This window comes from Leptodactylus fuscus, chromosome 5 (genome assembly GCF_031893055.1).
Source record: "Leptodactylus fuscus isolate aLepFus1 chromosome 5, aLepFus1.hap2, whole genome shotgun sequence".
Lineage (NCBI taxonomy): Eukaryota > Metazoa > Chordata > Amphibia > Anura > Leptodactylidae > Leptodactylus > Leptodactylus fuscus.
Genome location: NC_134269.1, coordinates 195,139,550 through 195,158,128, shown reverse-complemented (window position 1 = coordinate 195,158,128; position 18,579 = coordinate 195,139,550). Strand labels below are relative to the sequence as shown.

Below are 18,579 nucleotides of genomic sequence, written 5' to 3'. Positions count from 1 at the left end.
CTATGAAAAAGTTTGGGCACCCCTATTAATCTTAATAATTTTTAGTTCTAAATATTTTGGTGTTTGCAACAGCCATTTCAGTTTGATATATCTAATAACCGATGGACACAGTACTATTTCAGGATTGAAATGAGGTTTATTGTACTAACAGAAAATGCGCAATATGCATTAAACCAAAATTTGACCGGTGCAAAAATATGGGCACCTCAACAGAAAAGTGACATTAATATTTAGTACATCCTCCTTTTGCAAAGATAACAGCCTCTAGTCGCTTCCTGTAGCTTTTAATCAGTTCCTGGATCCTGGATGAAGGTATTTTGGACAAACAATTCAAGTTCAGTTAAGTTAGATGGTCGCCGAGCATGGACAGCCCGCTCTCAAATGATCTGAAAACAAAGATTGTTCAACATAGTTGTTCAGGGGAAGGATACAAAACGTCTCAGAGATTTAACCTGTCAGTTTCCACTGTGAGGAACATAGTAAGGAAATGGAAGACCACAGGGACAGTTCTTGTTAAGCCCAGAAGTGGCAGGCCAAGAAAAATATCAGAAAGGCAGAGAAGAAGAATGGTGAGAAGAGTCAAGGACAATCCACAGATCACCTCCAAAGAGCTGCAGCATCATCTTGCTGCAGATGGTGTCACTGTGCATCGGTCAACAATACAGCGCACTTTGCACAAGGAGAAGCTGTATGGGAGAGTGATGAGAAAGAAGCCGTTTCTGCACGTACGCCACAAATAGAGTTGCCTGAGGTATGAAAAAGCACATTTGGACAAGGCAGCTTCATTTTGGAAACAAAAATTGAGTTGTTTGGTTATAAAAAAAAGGCGTTATGCATGGCGTCCAAAAAGAAACAGTATTCCAAGAAAAACACATGCTACCCACTGTAAAATTTGGTGGAGGTTCCATCATGCTTTGGGGCTGTGTGGCCAATGCCGGCATCGGGAATCTTGTTAAAGTTGAGAGTCGCATGGATTCCACTCAGTATCAGCAGATTCTTGAGAATAATGTTCAAGAATCAGTGACGAAGTTGAAGTTACGCCGGGGATGGATATTTCAGCAAGACAATGATCCAAAACACCGCTCCAAATCCTCAGGCATTCATGCAGAGGAACAATTACAATGTTCTGGAATGGCCATCCCAGTCCCCAGACCTGAATATCATTGAACATCTGTGGGATGATTTGAAGCGGGCTGTCCATGCTCGGCGACCATCTAACTTAACTGAACTTGAATTGTTTGTCCAAAATACCTTCATCCAGGATCCAGGAACTGATTAAAAGCTACAGGAAGCGACTAGAGGCTGTTATCTTTGCAAAAGGAGGATCTACTAAATATTAATGTCACTTTTCTGTTGAGGTGCCCATACTTTTGCACCGGTCAAATTTTGGTTTAATGCATATTGCACATTTTCTGTTAGTAAAATAAACCTCATTTCAATCCTGAAATATTACTGTGTCCATCAGTTATTAGATATATCAAACTGAAATGGCTGTTGCAAATACCAAAATATTTAGAACTAAAAATGATTAAGATTAATAGGGGTGCCCAAACTTTTTCATAGGACTGTATATGTCTGGGCACTTGTCCCTCCATTTGCCTCCATATGTTTGAACTTCAGGCTTCTACCATCTCTGTTGTATGCATCTCTTCTATCTATGGCTTACAAACATTCTGCTGTGAATATATGGCCCACGACTACTGTTATATCTCTTCTACATGTGGTCTATAGACTTCTATTATGTTTATACTTCTGTGATCTACTGGCTTCTGTTTTGTATGTACATCTGCTCACTGTTGTGAATGTTTGGCCAGGGGTTTCTGCAATACCTCTGCTACCTGTGGTCTCCGGGCTTCTATCATGAATGTTTAGCCAATGGTATTGTATCTCGGATACATGTTCTGAGGTCCTGCATTGGGCTGTTGTTTTAGGCCTGGCCTCTGAAAGTCTAGGGTTTACATTTTCATAATATGCAAAAAAGGAGAAAAGTTCTGTAAGCCTAGCTGGTACATGTACTGTATCTATGTTTTCTCTGGGTATCTCTTAGGCTACTTTTGTGTTCTCTCACTTCACAAGAAAATACTGCTTAACTCACCCAGAATCCCTAGCGGAGCAGGAATGACTTGTAAGTCTCCGTACTGCCTATGTAGGCACACACTCTCCCTAATGGGTACGATTATCCCCTGACCCTGCTTAACTCCTGTCATAGAAAAATGTCCCTAGTGAGCGTCTGAGATATGGAGAATAGATTGTAAATAAAATATCAACAGGCTCGCAGAGTTACTGGAAATGTTGGCATTATAAAAGCAATGGGAAATAAAGTAAGTAATTGTATTTATTTGATGCTATCATAATCATAATATTATATATAGTATTTTACGATCGATCTGTATTTTGTTATTACAGTAATACTTGTGCAATACCTGTGCACAAAGGGCCAAATTATATGGACATCCTGGTATTGAACCACGGTGCGAGGACATTATTAGTGTACAGTAATTCAGGAGATTCTACAAAAGACATTTCTTGCTAGACTGCTTAAGGAACTTACCCAAGGGCGATTATTCTAATTCTCTGCATGCTTCAAGACATTGAATTGCCACATGAAGTAAACACATCTGACATGATAAGTCGCCCCCTTTGGATGGTTCTCAAGTTTATTTCTTAATATAGTTATATTAAGGTTAGGACTCAGAAGACATTGAGGAAGACAGTTTACCAAGCCACCTGTCAAAAGAGATTATAACCTTAGGTCTGTGACTTTCTGGAACATCTAAATGGGTTAGCATCATTCTAAAAAAATCTGACCCACAAATCAGAAGGCTGGTAAAACCCAAAAACATTTCCGCTGCTTATTCGAGCTGGAATAATATTTTAGAACAGCCAATTCTAGTGTTTTATCATATAACAAATTGCCAAAACACAATTTCAGTTCATATCCCACCAATGTCCTGCAAAGGCCTTACTGTGATGTTGGTGCTATAGCTGCATTCGATAAAGAGATACTATGTATATATAATAGAAAACCAAAGCTGTATCCATTGTCCTGACATGGCACATTCTACGCCAAAAAAAAAAAAAAAATTCAAGCAACATTTCATCAATAATTAACAATCACGTCAATTATTGTTCCGAGCTCCTGTCATTGGGAGCAATGTACTATTACCTGTAGTCTCCGTGTCAATGTGCTATGGATTTCAGGAAGATTAAAAATGCAGTTGTCTCCCTGAAGCAGATCCGATAACAGAACATAAGTATTATACAGCAACAATTATTTTTACTGAATTTTTTCAGCGAAGCCTGAGTGCTTTGGATTGTAATCTCTTAATGTAGGCAGTATAAAGCGTCTTGAGGAGACACATTGGAAAATAACCTTGAAATACATCATGGGCACGCATCCAGTCCGAAAATAGCCACAGGACCGCATAGCTTAAAAAAACAAGGAGAAAAAAGGGTTGCAAGATTATTGTCCTTATTTTGCTTGTTCTTCTGTCCAGATGCCAGAGCACCATAGCAGGGAAGACGTTACCACAGCCTGCACTGACCGGGTATGTCCAGTGGGAGAATGAACTGGGCATGCTCATTGCCGTGCCAAGTGATCTGAGGGAATATAGCTGCATTTAGTTTCACTCATTGCGCATTATATCGGCCAAGTTATTTAGTACTTGATAACCTCATCTTGGCTTAGATTAACAGGTTTGTCTGAACTAAGGAACCCTGGCAAATTACTACGAAAGGATCCAACCAAATATTATTAATAACCCAACATTATATATTTTGTTCTATTAGAAATTTGATTCTATTCTGATTTAGAAACATTAGGGTTTAGTGGGAAGGAGCAGCTATCTTACTGACGTCTGAGCCACGGGAGCACAACCAGGACAAGCCTACAACCCTCCAACCTGAGGTAAGGGAAATTTATAGTTACTTATCCCAGCTGTCCTCATAGAGATTGTAATTATACGCTGAATATTGTATGATTGCTTCCTATCAGATGTCAGGTTTAATCTACTAAACGCTCTTGACTACAGATAATTCTTACAGTGTACAGAGCCAACAAGGACAGGGAGGAAGCAAAATCTGCATGCAGCACAGTGATATTATGTTCTCCAGAGTGCAAGTCTTCCAGTAGAGGAGAGGGAGGGTCGATACAGTATACACTCATGTTTTGTATTAGTATCCTAACTAAACACAATTTGCTACATTATACACACATTGTATATTTATGAATAATAACAGTTGCACCATATACTGCTCTATGTAACTGGATCAAGTTGGTGGATATGATCATGACTGTTTTGTTATACCTCTATACTATTTGTATTACTATTTTACTAATAATTGATGTCCTCGATTTCTCGGCAGTACTTTAATATTTTTGTTTATTTTCTATATGTAATTTTATATGACTATATGTAAATATATTGTGATACAACCTATTTATTGACAGGGTTTGGCCAACAATAAAATGGTACATTTAGAGCATTTAGCTCACTTGGGGAAATGATTTTGAGAGTCCAATGTTAATCTATACAGAATATGTGCACATCCACTTGTAACTATAATCATTGTTGTTATCATTATACTAAGGCTAGGTTCACATTAGCTTTGGAGTCTCTGTACAAGACTCTGCTGCAGATTCTGCATAAAATCGGCAGAGATAAAAGTCCTGCAAGGGGGGAATCGGCGGACATGGTTTCCGCGTTTAATCACCTATTAAGCAGACAGGTTTTCCATCTTTCAGGTCCCCATGTGGACCCAAAGGATGGAAACCCAAATGCTAGTGTGCATCCAGTGTAACAAGGCATAGTATTAATGTGATCGAATAGGTTATTTGTGAATATACTCATACAAATAGCGGTGACCTAGCGCATGGCTACAGTCAGGTCATTTCCAAAGGGGTTTGCCTGCTGCTCGATATTTGGAAGTCTAATAATTTCTAGAAACTGAGTTTTCTTCTGATGAGACACTATGACTCATGAGCACATGTATTGAAGGTCTGGTATACAACTCTTATTGCATAGTGTTTTTTGTTAGTCTATTCTGTAAGTACCATGTTGTAGAGAATGGGAAAGTGAGCAGACTGACATATAATTTCGTTCTTTGTAAAAAAAAAAAAAAAAAAAAATCAGTAAAAGCTGCCATTTATTCATTGAAATTTCCGGTCTGTGCTTAGAAGTCAAGGAGGCTGTCCTATCAGTGACTAACAGCTATCTCTGTATGTTCATGGGAAGAATATGCAAATCTGTCTCCCAAGATGTAAACTCTGTTATGCGGCCCTCATTGGATATGTTATCCCCATAATCTGTATGTACATTCATAGAGGGGAGGCTGCTATCTCTGTATGTACAGTCATAGAGGAGAGGCGGACAATCTCTGATAGGACCGCCTGCTTGTCTTTTCCGTAAACCTACATATCATTTTGCTCTATAACATGCTGTCTACAGTTTCACTGCATTTTCAATGTGACAACTTGTTTCAAAATAATTTATCAAGTTTTTAAAAAAATTTCCTGTACTTTTATGTCTGTGGGGTTGTGAAAAATGGATTGACACACAGACCCATAGCATTGTATTGATGTGATTCATCCATGTTAGTGAAAAAAAGAAAATCGAACCAGCAGTGCTTACTTATTTTTTCACATATGCAGAGTGCATGAAAAAAAACAACCCAGTTGTCTGAATAGATATATTAAAATTAATGAATACATCTGCCATTTACTAAACATGTGGACAGCAAATGTAAACATTTGAATAAATCTTTAGATAAAGATACATATATTTACAGCTAGATATTGTACAGGGCACTGAAAATCATGTAGACTACTTAACAGAACCATAAAAATACATACGATATATAATGGCATCTGAGGAAAAACAACAAAATGTCACTTATATTGTTGATGACTGATGCAAATGTAACTAACATAGGGCAAAAAGAAGTGATGTTATTATTATTATTATTATTATTGTTTATTTATATAGCACCATTAATTTCATGGTGCTTTACATTTGGGGGTTACATACAGTACACAGAATATACAGGTAGATATAATACTAACAATGACCGACTGGCACAGTGGGGTAGAGGGCCCTGCCCGCGAGGGCTTACAATCTATGAGTGTTGTACACTTAATATGACATTTGTTATTGAAATGATTATTGAAATCATCTAAAAAACTGCTGAGCTGACTAAAGCACTACTAGGTGAATAAGGCCTTAAGCTGGATACATGGGAAGAAATCGCAGCAGCATAGTGGATAAGCAGGAGTTCACACTACCGTTACTAATGTCTGTTGCTTTCTTCCGTCATAGGACATGCATGCAGGACTTTTTCTTCTGTTATAAAAGTAAACAAACATGATGGAAGATAACTTCCGCCATGTTGTTTATGTTAGTGTCAATGGGAACGAACATAGAATCAGTCTGTGAACATTCTCTGCAACAGGTTAATGTCCATTGCTATCATCCTATGACAGAAGACAGTAACGGACATTAGCAACGGTATTTTGAACTCTCCCTGAGTTAAATATCATGCTATATTTTTTATTATAACAGTAGTGGTGTGTTAGAGCTCAGAATTATTCAATCATTACAGTGACATAACAATTGTTAATGGCCTCCACATTAAAGGATTATCTTTAAGAGAATCTACCAAACAAAAAGATAGAGAGAGAAATGATGGTATAAGCACCTTGTAGAATAACTAAATACTGCAGTAATGTTGGATACACTGTAATTCAGACACTTTGTCCAAGAACAAATTGACCAGATATAATCCAATTTGGCTGCCTAGGATGTGCCCAACTTGAGGCTTATAAAGCAGTCTAATGGCTTCCCAGACTGAATTCTTTGGCCATGGGAAATGTTAACCATTTCTTTGATGTGATTTACTCATTAAGGTTAAAGCCCCACATAGCGGGCCGCAGCAAAAAAGTGCTTTGAGAAAAACTGCATCGGCAATGCATCATGGTTTTACCTGCAACGCTTTTCACAGAAAGTTTCACAGGTTTCCTCTGCGGACTTTTTGCTTTCATTATACCTATAGGGAAGCCGCCGGTGTTTCTGTAGATATAATTCACATTCTGCAATTTCCAAAACCGCAATGATATGTATTTTCCGGCAATGTGTGGATGGGATTCCCTCCACTTTGCATGGACAGTAAAACTCTGCGGTTTTAAGGTGCACATTTTATGTAACAATCAAATAACCCCTATCATCTTTATTTTTTGGGGGGCGTTAACACTACCGCCACTGTCTGGCTTGGAGTTTCCATCCTAAATCCTGGGGAAACTGGACAGGGGATGGTTTGCTGGCGGTCAGCTTTAAAACCTATTCATTTGAATGGGTTTTTAAAGGTAACTGCTGGTGTCTGTATGTGGCCTCTCCGCCTGGAAACCGTTTTTTTTACATGGACACAAAGCCCTGCATGTACGACTTTGCAAAAAAAAACCCAACAGTTTCCATGTGGAGAGGATACATACAGACACCGGTGGTCACCTTTAAAAACCCAGGAAATTAATAGATTTTAAAACTGACCGCCGGAAAGCCATCCCCTATCCAGTTTCCCCGGGCTGTAGGACAGAAACCCTGCGGCAGACGGGCAGTAGCGTGAATGTCCCCCTTATCTACTCTTTCTTCTAAATCTTTACCTCTGGTTGGAAACCGCTTAAAGTTTTAATTGCTTTGGAGAAGGTAAGAAAAGACAGAGAGATTTAGACACTAACTTAATCTGTCCACGCAGATATATTAAAAATTAATTAAAGCACAAAATCCTCAAAAACCAACTTACCTGATCACACTTCAGCAATATTCAGACTGGTTACCTCCACCATTCAGATTTTATACTTAATAGGTTGGAACAATCAGAATCCACTCACAATGCAAATCTATAAGAGCATTGATCTGACTTCAGTAGACCTGCATTGTTAGCTTGACCTCCTGTTAATACAGGAAATAATGAGGCAGATTTACAATTGGAAGCATGTCAGAATTATGATAGAATTTGTCCCAAAACACTGGCGTACAAGCTTTATACCATATTTATTAACAATTTTATACAGTTTCTGTGTGTTGCTGTGTCTCTAAAGGAAAAGGGGCATGGCTTCCCTGAAATGGGACACGGCTTAAAGGGGTATTCCCACCTCACATACTCATCAGTCCTTACTGCTGTAAAATCTTCTTTCTTCCTGGTTTCTTGCATCATTTGGTGGGCGGAGTTTCACATGCAACCTGCTGTTTAGCTCCGCCCCAAATTGCATGTAGCTCCGCCCACCCATATTGGACTATGAAGTACAGGCAGCAGCAACTCCATTCTGTGTTACATACAGAGACTGCCTGTCTCTGCCATAATGGAAACAACTGAATTAGCTAGCCTGATAACTGGGAGAACAGAAGAAATGAAAGCAGCTCCTCTATCTGATAGCAGGAAGCTAGGTCACGTGGTGTAGACACAGGAATAGCTAGATACACAGGCTCACTCCCTGCACTTAGCCCCTCCTCCCTCCCCCCTGAGAGCAGGCAGATACATCACTTGACTCATGAGCAGCTAAGTCAGGGCTGTGGCCACAAAGAATTGAATAAAGTAAGATAGTGGACAAACAAAGCAGTTTTGCTGAAGCAGTGTATTTAGGAAAAGTCTTACATCCACATTAACAAACAGTATAGATAGGATCCTTGGGATGGGACAACCCCTTTAATGTGTGTCACCGTGCACCAAAAATGTGCTACAGTTTTGACCCATTTTGTTTTTGTTTGAACAAAAACTCTGCGCTGAGATGTAGCAGAGCTGTGCGCTCAACTCTGCTACACCTGCTACATCTGAGTTGAGGGGATCCTGGTGAGACGTTTTTTGTCTGGCATCCTTCTATGCAACACTGCCATCATGGGTATGTCTAATATACTGTATTTAGTACACCTGCTATGTTTTAACCTTCACATGTCTGCAACAGCTCTGTATTTAACTACCTTTTTGTCTGGTTTTATTTATACTCCATATGTCCATTGACATTACAGACTTTAATACCTTATATACTCATGTGCATCATGTTTCAGTGGATACACTGGTTCCTTTTTCTATTACTCTATAGCAGATACATCGGCATTTGCCTATAACTGTCCATTGATGTCATACACGTCACAACTATTTGATTCAGTTGTGATTATTTCTTTCTATGGATAAACTGCTGTTATACTTGTATTAATTTGTTCTATATGTTTACCCATGTATACTTTTATATGCCTACATCATCGGCTCTCCAGTCTGATAAAACTTTGTCCTCCCCTGTGTACTTTTTAAATATGGTTGTTTAATAAAGTTTTGTACTTTGATCATATTCCGGTGCCCCAGTCATCTTTTTCTTTGTTTTTTTTTTTGGTACCTTCCCAATTTGGGTCCAGACTTGTTCATAACATTTCTGTGCACACAAGCTTCCGAACATTCTCACCATATTCAGAGGATAGGGGTAATAAATTTACAATGCATAGACTGCCAGCCATCAAAATCAGAAATCAAAAAGAGTCTCCCCTGTATTTTAGGCCCAATGTCAGCTGTAACTACTGTGACCTCTATAGCCACAGCAGTTTTTATGGGTCCCCTAAGGGTCCTGTGCTCAGATGTGACTGCAACCTCTGCACCACTGCAAGTGTACATAAACTTACTACTCTTCAAAGCTGAGGCCGCACGTTGCAAGAAGCGCAGCTTTTTTGTTGCATATTTTGCAGCGGTTTTGTTGAGTCAAAGCCAAATATGGCTACAAATAAAAATAAGAAACATATAGGAAGCTCTTATACTTTTACCTTCTACTCAGTCCACTCTTGGCTTTGGCTCAAAAAACTGCAGCAAAATCTGCAACAAAAAAAGCTGCGTTCCCGAAATGTGGGGCCTCAGCCTAAAGATTACCACATGTTTCACATTTTGTTACCTTTGCAGTTCTTGAGGTTGGGCCATCATTTGTGGAATTTAAGTGGCCCACTCCATCTTTCCCCTGCAGCTTTGTATGATGATGTTTTACAATTTTACATGCAGCAGATTTATACATGTACCAGATTTCTGTTACTGATGTTCACAGCAGATCAGGAACTACCATAAAAAGTATTAACAGGCCAACTGAGGCCTCGTTCACATCTGCGTCAGTAATCCGTTCGAGGGAGTCCGCATGAGGACCCCTCCAAACAGACTACCGAACACATTGGCAAGCTGTGTACAGTGAAAGCACACGGACCCAATAGACTGTAATGGTGTCCGTGTGCTTTCAACGCAGTGTCCGCACAAGTCATGCAGACAGGAAAATAGATTGTGAAGTACTTTTCTGTCCACATGTTCCTTGTGGAAAGCACACGCACCCCATTATAGTTTATGTGATCCGTGTGCTTTAACTGCACACCAATTGCCAATGCTTTCGGTAGTCCGTGCAGGGGTTCCCCATGCGGACTCCCCCAATCGGATTAACGACACAGATGTGAATGAGGCCTGAGAGAGACATGAGGAACCTGAAACAGATTCAGAGGTAGTGTTACCAAAATGTTTTAGATGTGGTAGTATTCAAGCACAGCACCCTCTGCTTGCCATTCAGCTCCAAAAATGAGTCGCTCAGCTTAATAATGTGTTCTGCCTCCCGAAAAAGTTGTGCTAAACACAACATGCATACACAATATTTTTTCCTATTTTAAATTCATGGGTGACTGTGGAAATCAGTTTGCCAATATCCCATATGTATCCCCCCCACCCCCCAAAAAAAATCAATCCTAAAATGAAAACACAACAAAACACAGTGGGCCACAAAATATGTTATAGTAGGTTCTCACTAGTGTCTCGGTTTCTGTTCTTCAGGTCTGCTTGGGACCCAAAAACGGAAACCCTATCTGCTTAAAAAGCGTTTGCTGGGTTTCTGCCCAAAATCGGTGGAGAGAACAGTCTTGCTTACAGGACTGCTTGGAAGCCACTATGTGCTTTACTTACCTGGTAAATGGTCTTTGTACTTCTCCTTCATGTGTTTCTACATTTTTATTAGCTCCCCAACCCTTTCCCCCAGCCTTACTTTTGTCTAAACTGAATTACCCAAAATGTGTTAATCTGTCTCTGTAGTCCAATCCACCCACTTCCCTAATCATATTTGTTACACCAGGAGCCCCCTAATCATAGCTTGTCAACATTATATGATATCTTGTCATGTTCTGTTATCTCTCCCTAACTGCCTTTTAAGCAATCTTGGGAAGTAGAAATGGGAGTACAAATCTCTGAGGCAGAGTAATGTAAATCACTTTTATTTACACACAAGATTCTAGCCAGTAAAAATATTATAAAACCCTGGCTCATTGTTACCACTGTCCTTTATTAGCCAAACCCAAAATATTTGCAATATTCGTAACAAGTACCATAAGGGCCACTATGCGACATTATACTGTGTAGAAGAGCTACTATGGTACTTTATACTGTGTGAGGGGACCACTGTGGGACATTATACTGTATGGAGGCCACTATGGGACATTATACCTGGTGAAGGGTCCACTGGGGAATATTATATTGTATGGAGGCCACTATGGGACTTTATATTATGTACAGGGGCCACTGTGGGACATTATACTTGGTGAGGGGGCCACTGTGGGATATTATACCGTATAAATGGGGCGTTATACCATGTGGTGGTCAGCAATGGGAGCATTTTACTGTGTGGGGGCTAGGAAACTGTACATAGTGTCATGTGTAGATAGAGGGGGGGGGACAAGTCAATAGATTGCTATGGGGCCCAGTCTTTGCTAGTTACACTACTTACTGGTGGGTCAGTCTAATAAGGATGGAGGAAATGTTTGCTAGGGATATGGCAATAGGGGAAAGTTTTAACAAGACATTGTCAGTCTGGTTTGACTGCAGAAGCTGGTTGAGCAAATAATATTGTGAAGGGAAACTTTGTTCTCGTATGTTTGTGATTATTTGTATTTTAGATGTAGAATTAATAATATTATGTATAATTGTTAAAGAAGAAAAAAATTATAATTGTATCTTATTTAAATTGGAACAAAACCTGCACCACTACTTACAGCACTGGGTTAGGGGGTGTTCACAAGTGTGCCCGCCTGGTCTCCGTCTGATTCCCTGGTAAAACTGAATAGTGAACGTTTTCATTTGAATGGGTTTTTTAAAGCAAACCGTCAGAGTCCGTATGCAGCCTCTCCACAGGAAAACAGTTTTTTTTGCACAAACACAAAGTCGGACATGCAGGACTTTGTGTCCCCTACCCAGTTTCCCCAGGAAATAGGACAGAGACCCGGCGGGCAGACACGGTTGCAAGTGTGAACGCCCTCTACAGGTTTAAACAGAAAAAGGGTATTGATGTGATTTTTGTGTGCTCCACCTAAACAAAAACCGTGCAGTAGCTTGTATCTTGCTGATACATTAGTAATATCCACTTATATGGCAGGTAATGATAGTTAACATGTGCCTCTCAGTCCATGTGCCAAAATAAAAAGGCAGTGGACACAATCTCTAAATTATTTTGCCAAAAAAGTGGAATGACCTCAGCCTCTGTGTTCCACATGCACATGAAATAACACAAGAAAGACAGTGATGTCATCTGATATATGTGGTCTCCTCTTAGGGATACCTTCCTCCTACCTGTTTCAGAAATATACAGTTTCCTTCCTCAGACTAACGAAAGAAATTCACAATTCTACACCTTTTGCAATGTAAGGAGCAACCCACACAGTGAGAGGAAGTAGGTGAAGAGCCTCTTATTTCATGCTATGATGTCTACTTCCAGATTAGAGCATTTAGCCTACAGACTTCAGCTGAACTGTCCCCAGGTGGCTCCACGGAGGCTCCAAGAATAATGCAAGGCTGGAAATATGAATGTAGCTTGTGCTAAAGAGCTAGTTCACACGGGGGACAAGGAGGTGGATTTTGACAGCGGATTTCGCCTCAAAATCCGCCTCCATACAATGGTGGTCTATGGAAACCACTAGCGTTCTTTTTTACGTTAGCGGAATGTTGCCGCTAGCGGAAAAAGAAGCGAGCTGCCCTTTCTTCAGGCGGATTACGCGGCTCGCTGAGCCATGGTTTCCGCTTGGCGGCAGCAACCTCCGGAGTCAGCCCATTCATTTGAGTCGACTCCGGAGGGGGAAGCCACGACTGTGACGGTCATGGTAGGCGGGTTTTGACCTGAGAGTGACGCGGCTCCCCGCGTGACAAAATCCGCCCCACCGCCCCCTATGTGAATGAGCCCTTAGGCTCAATTCACACAGAGTTTTTTGGAGCTGATTTTGATGTTGAATCTGACTCAGAATCCACGTGGAAAAAAGCCTCCCATTGACTTCAATGGGTTCCATTTCTTTCCACGTGGATTCTGAGGCGGATTTATCGTCAAAATCAGCTCCAAAAAACTCTGTGTGAATGAAGCCTTAGAGTCTCTTCTTTGTACTGAAGCTGATTATGGCAGGGACTTGTGCCTCACGAACCAGTGTGTCCCCTGTTGTGTTGTTCCTTTGAAGTAGTTGGTCTGGGGCAAGTATGATCCAGGTTAACGAGATTGAGTTAGTTATTTGACCAAGTTATTAAGCGCCCTGGGCAGCCATTGGTAGAGTTGTCTCCTGTGGGTCTGAGAGTTTGGGTATAGATAGATATGTGGCTGTGTATATAAATATGTACCTGGAGGGCACAAGGCTGAACATTTGCTGGTTCTGAAACTGTAGACTGTAACTAGATTGCACATGTGTAGATGACGCTTACTGCTTTAGTGAATTTAGGCTGCCTTCACACAGCAGTATTTGGTCAGTGATTTTGTTCAGTGATTGTGAGTGTTTTTAACCCAATCCTAGTTTTGGCACACAATCACTGATGAAAATCACTGACCAAACACTTGTGAAAGCAGCCTTATATATAGGTTGTATATGGTTGAGCGAATTATTAAGTAATTTCCCTTCGCACCTCTACACATGCTACATTTTTTCAGGTGAAACATGTTCAATAAATATGTTTCACCTGTACAAACTGCATCGAAGCTACATTTAGTTTTTACATGCAAATTTGATTCACACTCCAGCTACTAGGTGTAAATACAGTATATACTATATTCCCCTTATATAGTAGTTTTCAGGGATTGAAAGTTTCAGCCTCTCACCCTGCTCTTCCTCTTTTTCATCTTGACAGAATGATGTTTAATCCTAAAACTTAGTTACTCTCAGGTTCATAAGCCGGCAGTTCCAGTCAGGTTCTGTTGATTTTTTTAAAGGGGCTCTATCATTGGGAAAAGTCATTTTTAGCTAAGCACATCCTTGCATATCCTTTAAAAAGGGCTATTCCACACCTACCTTTTGTATGTTAATCACCTCAGTAGTTTTTGAATGAGCCCGTTTTTATGCATATGCTAATTAAGCTCCAGCCAAGTTCTCAGTGAGCACTCCTCTCTGCTATTCTCTATATGTGTGAGTGCAGAGAGGCTACTGTTGCTAATGACTCATCTCCCTGCTCTCACACACATAGAGAATAGCAGACGGTGCTCACAGACACTTCCAATGCATAGTGGAAGCTAATTAGCATATGTATGAAAACGTGCTCATTCAAAAACTACTGAGGCAATTAGCATACAAAATATATGTGTAGCATAACCTTTCTAAAGGCTATGCAAGGATGTGATTAGCTATAAATGACTTTTCCGAAGGATAGAGCCCCTTTAAGCCAAAACCAATCGTGGATCATAAAGGGAGGGGGATGTACATAGTACATGTTCTACTAGTTTTATTCAATATACTCCTGGTTTTGGCTTCAAAACCATCAAAGACCCTGAACAAAACCTGACTGTGGAACCCAGATTTATACAACTACACTCTTCCTCACTCATTAACCCCTGTTGTGCTGGACTTCCATTCTTTGTACCCTATTGCTGTCCAGTTGCCTGGTGCTGATAAACCTTGCTATTCTAATCCTGCATATCCTATTAGTCTTTGTTAGAGGATTGGGTTGTGTGATGTTTCTGGATCTGGACCTGTCCAGTCTTGTTCCAGTCTGTGCCCTGTTAGGCCTGTTTCACATCTGTGTTCGGTATTCTTTTCAGGGAGTCCGCTTGGGGACTCCCCAAACGTAATACCAAACGCACTGACAAGTGTTGAGCAATGAAAGCATACAGACCCTGTAATTGGGTCCGTGTGTTTTCCACACAGTGTCTGCACTAGTCATGTGGAGAGGAAAGTAGTTCATGAAGAACTTTTCTCTCTGCATGATTTGTGCGGACAGCACATGATAAACACATCCCATTATAGTCTATGAGATCTGTGTGCTTTCATTGCTCACCACTTGTCAATGCATTTGGTATTCCATTAGGGGGATCCCCAAGCGGACTCCCTGAACGGAATACCAAACGCGGATGTGAATCAGGCCTCACTAGCCTGCATCTTGTGGTTCGCTGCAAACCTCTGGCCTGCTTTGAGTCTGTGACCTGTGGTCTTTTTACAAATGATCTATTACCTGTCCTCCCGCCTGCCATAGTACTCATCTGCCACTTAGGTGTCTGCCATGTCTTACTCTCTCACTTCTCCCTTATGTCATTATGGACTTTGCCTCCAGATCCCTTTATACAAACTAGGCCTGTCTTTGATTTTGGCCTTTCTGGTCACTCCAGTATCTGGGTTTCTATCATTCCAACTCCCAATAGCCAACTGACAGAAGTCAAAGGATCCACTACCTAATCTAATAGATTACAATCCTGGACTGTACTTTATGCCTATGAAGCACCATTGCGCTAGCCTTAAACTACTTGTTTAGTCATGTCCAAAAATCTTAGTCATGGTACTGTAGATTGCTGCACAGGAATTAGTGGAAACATATGTTTTATCAATTGTTAGCTGCTTCCTAGAAATGTTATTGCCTCCGTCTATTAGAAGTATTAGTATAATTTCTGGAGACATACGCTTTCTCAGCATTGTACAGACAGAGCATTCTGAAGCAAGCATCATTACACACCCTACTTCCTAAAAAATCCTGAAGAGCAGGTAACTTTAGAGACTTATAAGCTGATGGAAACTTGGTTTTATAGATTTGCAGCTGTTTAAAATATCCGAGGCCAGGCAAGACACAAGTCCTTGTATAAGAACAGGTTCTTCTTTCTCTGCCTGTCTCGGATGCATTTTTATAGTCGAGCAATTATTGCAAGATCATTTGATGTACATGCCTCAGCCTGCAGACCATTCACACACTCGTCTTACAAAATCTGCAAAAGATTTCTTACTTGGAGCAATGGCTGCTTCTGGGTCTCAGCAGGAGAAACCAGGCAAGCCTATAAGACAGGACTGACTTGCTGACAGCAGTGCTCCACCCTTTGTTCTCCCTATCTGCTGTACCATCGCCAGAGATCCCTGCCTGGAATCTATATACTTACAGAAATAAGAGCCACATAGCTGGAATGCTACAGGTAGGTGACTCTCACTATAGTGGATAATAATACATAAGGCTGTGGAGATTGTCATTGTCAGGGCGTGGTACATTTATGATGAGACCCAGGAGGAGGATGTGAATCCCTCTCCTGTCAATTGTTTGATCTGTGTTTGATAACAGGATTTATATAGGACCGTTACTATACAATGTCTTATTTCCTATCTGTGATGTTATCCTATGGTCACTGTGGAAAAGCTGTAATGAATGTATCTGTGTGATCTCTGACACTACTGATCAGTAACGTAGTAGGCAAAATGCACGACAAGAACATCATGGTTGCATTCAGTCGGAAATAGATATTAATCTGGACAAGTTGATAATATTATACACTAACATCTGCTAAAGATAGCCTTCCTATTCAGTAAGTTATTGAGGCAGGTAACATAAAACCTATAAATACTTAATACCTATAAATGGGAGATGATCTTGCCCCTAGCCCCCCAAAACCCCAGCCCTCCACTCAGTATACAGCATTTTTTGCATGCTTTTAGAATAAACTGTCTTGTAGAAATACAGCAAAGATACCATAGAGTTAATCTTCTTCAATTTCATCTATAGATTGACTGATGGGATGGGGATAAGTCATGGGAGCAGGGATTGACAACCTTTCTGTCCTACTGTAGACAGGGCACAGCAATGAGACTTCTGTTCCAGCCAGTTGTCTTACAGCCTAGACACTAGAGTGAATAGCAGGAAGGGGACATAGCTGAGCTCCTAGGACACATTCAGATTGTATACATTTCTTATAGATTTTATATATTTCTTAGTTATAATTGTTGTATGACATAAAATATCATCTAATGAAAGGAATGAACAGGACCAAATGAAATGAACATATTAATGAACTCACACTTGACAGAGTCAGCAAAGACACTTCACCATAATATCGTAATATAAGTCAATGTTGTTTCCAAAACCCCTTTCATAATTTGGGGCATATTTATCAATAAAATCTGAACGCATTTTTTGTTTCTATGTATGCTAAAATTGATGGTGCATAGCATTTACAATGTATTTATGAACAATGTGCACCAGAAACAACAGAAAAATACAACTGGATCAACACTTTTGTAATATGTGCACCAGATTGGCGAGGTTTAAAAGTGGAGACACATTTTTTGGTGCAGAAGAAAAACTAGACAACATTTGGTACATGTGATAGTGAGCCAGAATTTAGGCGTGTTGGAAAAGATTTATAAATATGTCTAAAACTATTGTACAACTGAGTTTTGTAGTTTTAGACCGTACAAAAGTTCCACCATATTAATAAAATGTGCCCCTATGTGATTCTTTTTTGCAGATCTGAGGACATACTGTAGATTATTTTACATTATTGGGTATGATATTGGGCTAGGTCTACATTGTAATATAAGTAGATAATAACATAGATGGAATAGTGATACTGCACTACCAGTGGCATGTTGACACAGTGTTGTATTTGTGATATTTTTGACCTACTAGAAAGACTAGATTGGAATGTGGTTACAAGCAACTTTTTGTCATAAGAGAGTTGCTGATCACATGTAAGCACTGGAAGACACAGGGAAAACTTTTTGACTGGCTCTTAGTTTTATGAATACTGGCAGCAGATGTACCAGAAGACATCTCTTTCACACCCACTGGAGGTCTCTTGTGCGAAAAATGAATATGGATATTGCATTAGTGGGTACAAACTCCAAGACCAGTTTCACATGACTATTAAATGGCTCATTATGACATATTTATTGTGGAGGTTCTGCCCTATAACAAGTATATGTTTCATGGTCATGTAAATGTAATTTAGTGGAGCCATAAGAGGTTCTGGCCTTGTGGCCATTATATACAGTAGACTTTGATGAGGCCATATTATCACTGTGTGAAGCTGGCGTAAAATAAAAGCTGATGAGATACTAAGCATTTTTCCTCAGAATTAATTAAAACATCAGGAATAATTAAGGGTTTGGACTATATACATACACTCACCGGCCACTTTATTAGGTACACCTGTCCAACTGCTCGTTAACACTTAATTTCTAATCAGCCAATCACATGGCGGCAACTCAGTGCATTTAGGCATGTAGATATGGTCAAGACAATCTCCTGCAGTTCAAACCGAGCATCAGTATGTGGAAGAAAGGTGATTTAAGTGCCTTTGAACGTGGCATGGTTGTTGGTGCC

The 18,579-nt window shown here is 40.1% G+C and overlaps 1 protein-coding gene across 2 annotated transcripts in view; it reads left to right on the top strand.

Moving 5' to 3' along the window:
- Positions 1 to 3,810: 3,810 nt before the first annotated feature.
- The window catches only part of FGF1 (fibroblast growth factor 1), a 75,394-nt gene continuing 60,625 nt past the window's right edge, over positions 3,811 to 18,579 (top strand). Inside the window, exon 1 of one of the 2 annotated variants that reach the window (XM_075274987.1) lies at positions 3,811 to 3,907. The gene's annotated coding sequence lies outside the window, so the exon portion shown is untranslated. Of the gene's footprint in view, positions 3,908 to 16,317; positions 16,400 to 18,579 lie in introns of those variants that run through there. The other variant, XM_075274986.1, reaches the window with a different exon arrangement.